Here is a 7,290-nt window from a genome sequence, read left to right on the forward strand (position 1 = left end):
CTTGTTGTATGCTCTTGTTGTGTCTGTTCATCTTCCTTTTTTCCTTAGGAGGTACTGGGAACTGAACCAGGCCCCTCCCATATGGGAGGCGGGAGCCCAACTGCTTGAGCCACATCTGCTTCCCTGAGAATTTTTTAAAAATCTATGTTCACGAAGGAATATTGTTCCGTAGTTTTCTTTTTTGCATTGTTGAAATAACCTTAGCAAAGGTAAGTTCAATCTAGAATTACCATCACAGTAGTAAGTATACCCAAGGACTAGACTTGAGTAACCATAAACAGGTGAGACCTGTTTAGAATGACCATCACAAAAGCAGGTCTAGGCTAAATCCAGCCACTTTCAGCAATTTCAGATATTATCCATCTGCTATTTTATAATATAAAGACATCTAAATAATGATTTTGTATTCATAATTTTTCTTAACTTTCAGTTACAGTTTCAGGCTTCATTTTCACTTCAAAACAAATTGAAAAAAGGGCAATCTTAAAGTGAAAAGACAAAAACATAAACAAAAAAACAAATTGGGCACTTCTGTTTTTCAACTGAGCAACAAAATTACTTTAATGTTAGGTTATGGAGGATAGGACTACTTCCATCAAGACCGTGGTGTTTGCAGAATCCAAAGTGGGGCTGGACTCCAATTGCTGTAGTTCACTGTTTTGTGTGGCTTTGGTATGAGGGTAATACTGGCATCTTTTTTTTTTTTAAGATTATTTATTTATTTATTTCTCTCCCCTTCACATACACCCCCCGCCCCGGTTGTCTGTTCTCTGTGTGTATTCGCTACATGTTCTTCTTTGAAGACATCTGTTGTTGTCAGCTGCAAAGGAATTTGTGTTTCTTTTGGTTGCATCGTCAGCTCTCCGTGTGTGCGGCACCATTCCTGGGCAGGCTGCACTTTCTGTCGCGCTGGGTGGCTCTCCTTACGGGACACACTCCTTGCGCGTGGGGCTCCCCTATGCGGGGGACACCCCTATGCGGGGACACCCCTGTGTAGCAGGGCAGTCCTTGCACGCACCACGGGCCAGCTCCACACGGGTCAAGGAGGCCTGGGGTTTGAACCGCGGACCTCCCATGTGGTAGACGGATGCCCTAACCACTGCCCAAGTCTGCTTCCCAATACTGGGATCTTAAAATGAGTTGGGAAGTGTTTTCTTTCTGAATTGTGTAGAACTGGGCCAGAGATTTTTTTCCAGGAACTTTAAAAATTAACTTAGTTAAAGAAAATAGCAACAGAGCTGTTCAAATATCTGTTTCATTTTGCCTTAGATTAGGTAGTTTGTGGTATTCGAGGAATTGATGCATTTCTCCTAAATTGTTGAATTTATGCGTGTAAAGTTGTTGTTCCTTATTATCCTTTTAATGTTAATAATCTTCTTTACATATACACTTTAAATTTCACAGAAAACGTTTAAGCCAATACTGTTTCCAGTCCCTGGTTGTTAGAGGTTTCTCCCTTACAAGGTTTATCATGACTAACTGATCACAAGATTTACAATGGTTAACAGTGACTTGCATTCCCATGACCCAGAACAGCCCTCATCCAGAGCCTACGTGTTCAAATCCAGTTCAGTTCCTCACAAGAATAGACAAAGGAGCCACATGGCACCACCAACCCCTCCCACATCACTAGAATTCACACCCCTAGCCCACTACCCCCGAGCCATCCCTACTGGCCCTCAGGTTTACCCAAGCCCCAACCCACTCCCACTGACTTAGCATTTTCTTGCCTATAAATGTACTGTATAAATTCATGAACAAAAAGTCTCTCTTCAGACAACACCCCCCCCCCCCCCATTCCAGCTGGGGAGATGACATTCTAGTCTTCAACCCCCTCCATTGGGAGAACTTCTCAATAAGCGTCCTGCCTGCGGTTGTGTCAGTCTTGGTATCCCAGTGAGCACCTTTTTTCTCTAACATTGTTAAAATCCAGGTCATCAAGTTAGCAGAAAGAACAGGGTGCTGAGATACAAGGGATTGTCTCAGCCCTCTAAAGCGGAGGGAAGCAGATGTGGCTCAACAAGTTGGGCGCCTGCCTATCACACTGGAGGTAACTGGGTTACGCCCTTCCCCTGCTTTGGGAAAAAAGAACACAATGAAGAGACGCAGAGAGCATACTGTACAAGCACAAACAATGGGGGTGGGGTGGGAAATGTTGTCTTTAGAAATATATATACTATTATTTCTTTTTCAAGAAGGGAGAAGAACCAATCATTCCTCCTTTAGAAATGGAGGAAACCCAATCATTTCTTTCCTGGAAAAAATTAGAGCTTCGTTAAGTGAGAAGGTCACTGGGTACCTAGAAGATTTATTTCCATACCTTAAAAGGAACACTGTAAGGTTACTCGCTTAAGAGTACTCGCTCAACTAACAATAGAATGCTCTCTAAAAAACATTGAAGAGCAATTAACTAGAACGAAATGTGTGTTGGCTGAGAACAAACGCTCCTAACATAGTCACACTTGAAAAGCCTGCTTTTTAACGGAACTTAAAACCGAAACCACTCAGACTGCGTCCTCTCCCTCTCACTCATCCAAAAAGGAAGAGAAGAACGATCATCAATGGCAAAAGGCAGTTGCAGAAAAGCAACACCTAGAGCCGGCTTCACGCTCAGGAGAGAACGCTGCGCCTCCTCCTCGTGGCTTTCGGTGCCCTACACGTTCAGAGAACCTTCTCTAGTCAACAACTATAGAAATGATCCCTGAAAGTATAGTCCTAGTCCGCCCTCCCCCGCCTCGGCTGGGTCCCCGCGAGCTGCGCGCCTTTCACCGACGGCGCTCGGGGCTCAGCGTTTTTATTACTCCTGCAAAAAAGAGAGAAACAGGCGCTACAAGACAATCTTTTCTATGATATCATTGCACAACGCATTTTTAACCTTTTATGTGGACAGGCACAAATTAAAAAAAAATTTTTTTTTACCCAGCCACGTGAAATTAGCATAACTCAGAAAGACAGCCAATCCCAACCCGCATCCTGGAAGCCGACAGGGCGGTCACATGACTGCGGGTGGCGGGGAGCCGCGCTGGGTGGCTGAAACACCCGGCTGAAGAGAATTTACTGTTTCCTTTATTCCAGTTATGCCTTTGGATTTTTCTTCAATATGCTTGCAGTACCTGCTCACACTTTTTGAATTTTTAGAAAGAAAGCTAGTTGTTTAGAGGGGGAAACAAAGGTAACTGTCTCCTTGGAGAGAGACACCTGGAAGCTTGTTGACGAAAAAAATAAAAGCAAAGCTACATTTTGTGTGATCCATGTATCTTTAAAAAAAGAAAGGAAAAAATTTCTAAAAATTATTAAAAAACAAACAAAAAAAAACCCCCACAAAACTACACCTATAATCTTACGGAGGCAGTCGTTCTGCAGCCACCTGTGAGGAGCTATTTCTATTTCTTTGCTACACAAGCCTTTTTCATCTGCTACTCCATTCAAGCAATGCTTTAAAGTCTCATTCAGTAAAGTTCTGCCTGGTTTCCAGGACTTGGAAAATACTCTCTTGCCTTGTTCCAGATCGCATGGAAAGCATTCAGTTTTCCACCGTTATGTATAAAGAAAGGTAGCTGTAGGTCTTTTCTAGATGCTCCCTAGCAAGTTAAGGAAGGCCTCCAATTTAGAGGTTTGGTGTTTGTTTGTTTGTTTTTAATGAGGATGGCAGATGGTTTATTCCAACTTTCTTTTTAAAATTGATTTTTGCATTACAGAAGTTGTGAGCTTAAAAAACAATCATGCATAACATGCAGAATTCCCAAAGATCACCCCTCCATTTAGTACTGAATATGAAAGAATACCATCAAAATATCACTAGTTTACATTTGGTGTATTTTTTCCATAGCTTACATTTGGTGTATTTTTTCCATACACCCTCTAATATTAGCACCACATATTACTGTTGTACATTTGTTATAGCACATGAGAGAATGCTCTCATTCGCACTGAGTCACAGTCCATCATCTACCTCTACCACATTGTTCACTGTGTTATACAGCCCCATGCCTCATAAAATGCATCCAAAGTGTACACTCAGTGGCGTTCAGTGTCATTACACAGGTGTGCTGTCAATGCCTCAGCAAATTTTAGAATGTTTTCCTTAGTCCAATAGAAAAAATCCCATATCCCCCATTATTGACCCTTAGCATTGATATAGTTCCTTTTTGACGCAAGAATATTACAGTATTGCTAAGTATAGTCCATAAGGTACATTAATTGCATTTTCCCATGTGTCTCCATAGTCTTACCACCTAAGAGACATACATTTGATCCAGTTCATAGAAGAATGTTCTTGTGTTTGTACTATTAACCACAATCCTCAGCCACCAATGATCCCACTATGCTATACAGTACCTAGGTAATTCTCTAGCTTTCTTTCCATTGACATGTACATCCCTGTACTAACCCCTTTTAGCCACATCCCATAGGTTTGATATATTGTGTTCTTGTGTGTTTTTTTCAATCATGAACAGATGTTGAATTTTGTCTTTTTCTTTCTATGCGTCCATTAATGTGATAATGTGATTTGTCTTCTTCAGACTGATACTATAACAGATTGATTTTTGTACCGGGATTGAACCCAGGACCTCATACATTACCTGATAAACCTAGCATCTTAGAATAAACTTCATTCATTCAGGCTGTATAGTTCTTTTTCACAGTCTGGATTTACTCATTTTTCCTTTCTTTCTTTTCTTCTATTTTCTCTATTCATAATTTTTTGAGAACTTTCTGCATCTATGTTCATAAAGGAATATTGTTCTATAGTTTTCTTTTTTGTATTGTCTTTTGTGTTGTTTTGGTATCAAAGTCATACTAGCATCATAAAATGAGTTGAAAAGTGTTTTATTTTCTGCATAGAATGTGTGTTAATTCTTCTTAAACTGTTCAATTGAATTCTGTGAACTCCTCAGGGCCTGGATATTTCTTTTTCAGGAATTTTCTAATTTATTAATTTAATTTCTTCAATACTTACAGAGTTGCTCAAATTATTTCATTTTGAGTGAGATTAGGTAGTTTGTGCTATTTGAGGAATTGGTCCTTTTCACCTAAATTGTTGAATTTATGTGTGTAAAGTTGCTCATAGTTTTCCCTTGTTATTCTCAATGTTCATACTTTAAAAAAATTTTTTTTCTTAATTTTTAAAGAAGCTGTAGCAGTTTGAAATTATTGATGAATTCCAAAAAGAAATATCACATTATGTTTATAAACTGGTCTTTTCCTCTGGGCACATGAGATTATACTGAATTCAGAGGTTTGCTTGATTAAGTAATCAAGTGAACCTCTTGTGCCAGTAGGGTGTTGAGTCCAGCCCTTTGGTGGGTGGGGACTCAGATAGAAGGCATGGCAAAGAACAGAGTTGAGGGTTTCTGATGTTGAAGTTTTGATGTTGGAGTTTGATGCTGAAGACTTAAGCTGGAGCCCCGGGAAATAAGAACACAGAGGGAAGAGAAGCAAGCCCCAGGAAGAGAGGAACCTTGGACCCAGAGAAAAGCAAGCCCCAGGAATGTAGGAACCCAGGAAGCCTGAACCCTCACAGACGTCATCAGGCATCTTGCTCCAAATAGACTTTGGTGAGGTAAGTAACTTTTGCTTTATGGCCTGGTATCTGTAAGCTTCTATGCCAAATAAATAACTATTATAAAACCCAACCAATTTCTGGTATTCTGCATCAGCACCCCTTTGGCTGACTAATACAGAAGCTTTAGCTTGTATAAATGTTACATGGAAAGATAACCTTATTTAGATATACATTTTAAACTAGAAAACTTTAAGTCAGCACTGTTTCCAGTCCTTGTGAAAATCCAGGTTATCAGGTTGGGAGAGAGAATAGGAGCCTGAGGAAGCAGATACAAAGATTTCTGCAGTCATCAGGGGAATGGACTCTCTCTGGAGGGCGGCCACACATGCCTGCTTTAGGGAGATTTGATCTTCCATGGGGCAGAAGATCACTAAGTGCCTTGTGGTGAGAGATTTTTTTTTTTAATATTTATTTTCTTTTCTTTCATGCCCTCCCCCTCATTGCTTGCAGTTGCCATCTGCTCTGTTCTGTTTGCTGTGTGCTCATCTTCTCTTTAGGAGGCACTGGGAAGCAAACCTGGGACCTTCCAAGTGAAAGAGAGGCTCTCAGTCACCTGAGCCACCTCAGCTCTCTGGTTTGTTCTGTCTCTCATTATCTTTCCTTTTTGTGTCTCTTTTGTTGTGTCATCTTGTTGCATCGGCTCACTGCCCCTGCCTTCTGTGCCAGCTCACCTTCTCCAGGAGGCACTGGGAACTGAACCCAGGACCTCCCATGTGGTAGGCGGAAGCCCACTTACTTGAGCCACATCCACTTCCAAAGAGATTTTTCAGTAGGAGAAAAGGAACATTAAAAAAAAAAAAAAAAAGGGAAGCAGATTTGGCTCAACAAATAGAGTGTCCACCTACCATATGGGAGGTCCAAGATTCAAACCCAGGGCCTCCTGACCTGTATGGTGAGCAGGCCCACGTGCAATGCTTATGCGTGCAAGGAGTGCCGTGCCATGCAGGGGTGTCCCCTGTGTAGGGGAGCCCCACGTGCAAGGAGTATGCCCCATAAGGAGAGCTGCCCTGCACGAAAAAAGCTCAGCCTGCCCAGGAGTGGCGCTGCACACACGAAGAGCTGACACAGCAAGATGACGCAATAAAAAGAGACACAGATTCTGGGTGTTGCTGACAAGAATGCAAGTGGACACAGAAGAACACACAGTGAATGGACACAGAGAGCAGACAACTGGGGGTGGGGGGAGGCAAGATAGATAGATAGATAGATAAATAAATAAATAAATAAATAAATCTTTAAAAAAGAAAAGAAAGAAAGGAAAATTAGAGACACAGGAGTCAGTTTTTGCTTAGTTCCTTGCCTAACTGAAATAACAGTTACGACTTGTATAATTCAAGATAACCTGTCTGCCCTTCTCTCCATCCACTAACTTGCACTCTGCAAGAGTGAAACTAATGTAATCATGTTTTCTGAAATAGTCTAGGTTCTTCCCCACCTAATTAAATAACACTGTTGTGTAAATGTAGTCATGGCACTGAAAGCGGATTGAAATCTAAAGTAAATTCAACAGTGAAAAGCACATCCAACGTGACTCTCGTTTCCATGCTTGGTGCAATTTATTCGCTTGCTTAGTTGCAAGCTGCCAGTACCACCAGTGCACAACTGCCAGGTCAAGGGTGCACAATGCATTTAAAAGTGGAGGACTCCAGAGTCTCCAGAGTCGATATGTTAGGGGAACACTCTGGCTTCTGGGCTTGTAGGTTTTTGGCTATGTCACATAAAAG

At 41.4% G+C, this 7,290-nt stretch overlaps 1 non-coding gene across 1 annotated transcript; it reads right to left on the bottom strand.

Moving 5' to 3' along the window:
* Nucleotides 1-2,499: 2,499 nt before the first annotated feature.
* LOC111761262 (small nucleolar RNA U3) lies at nucleotides 2,500-2,717 on the bottom strand. The gene has a single exon (XR_002794674.2). It is a non-coding gene; the product is annotated as a small nucleolar RNA U3 (small nucleolar RNA).
* Between the last annotated feature and the right edge of the window lie 4,573 nt (nucleotides 2,718-7,290).

The sequence above is a fragment of the Dasypus novemcinctus genome, chromosome 25 (genome assembly GCF_030445035.2).
Source record: "Dasypus novemcinctus isolate mDasNov1 chromosome 25, mDasNov1.1.hap2, whole genome shotgun sequence".
NCBI lineage: Eukaryota > Metazoa > Chordata > Mammalia > Cingulata > Dasypodidae > Dasypus > Dasypus novemcinctus.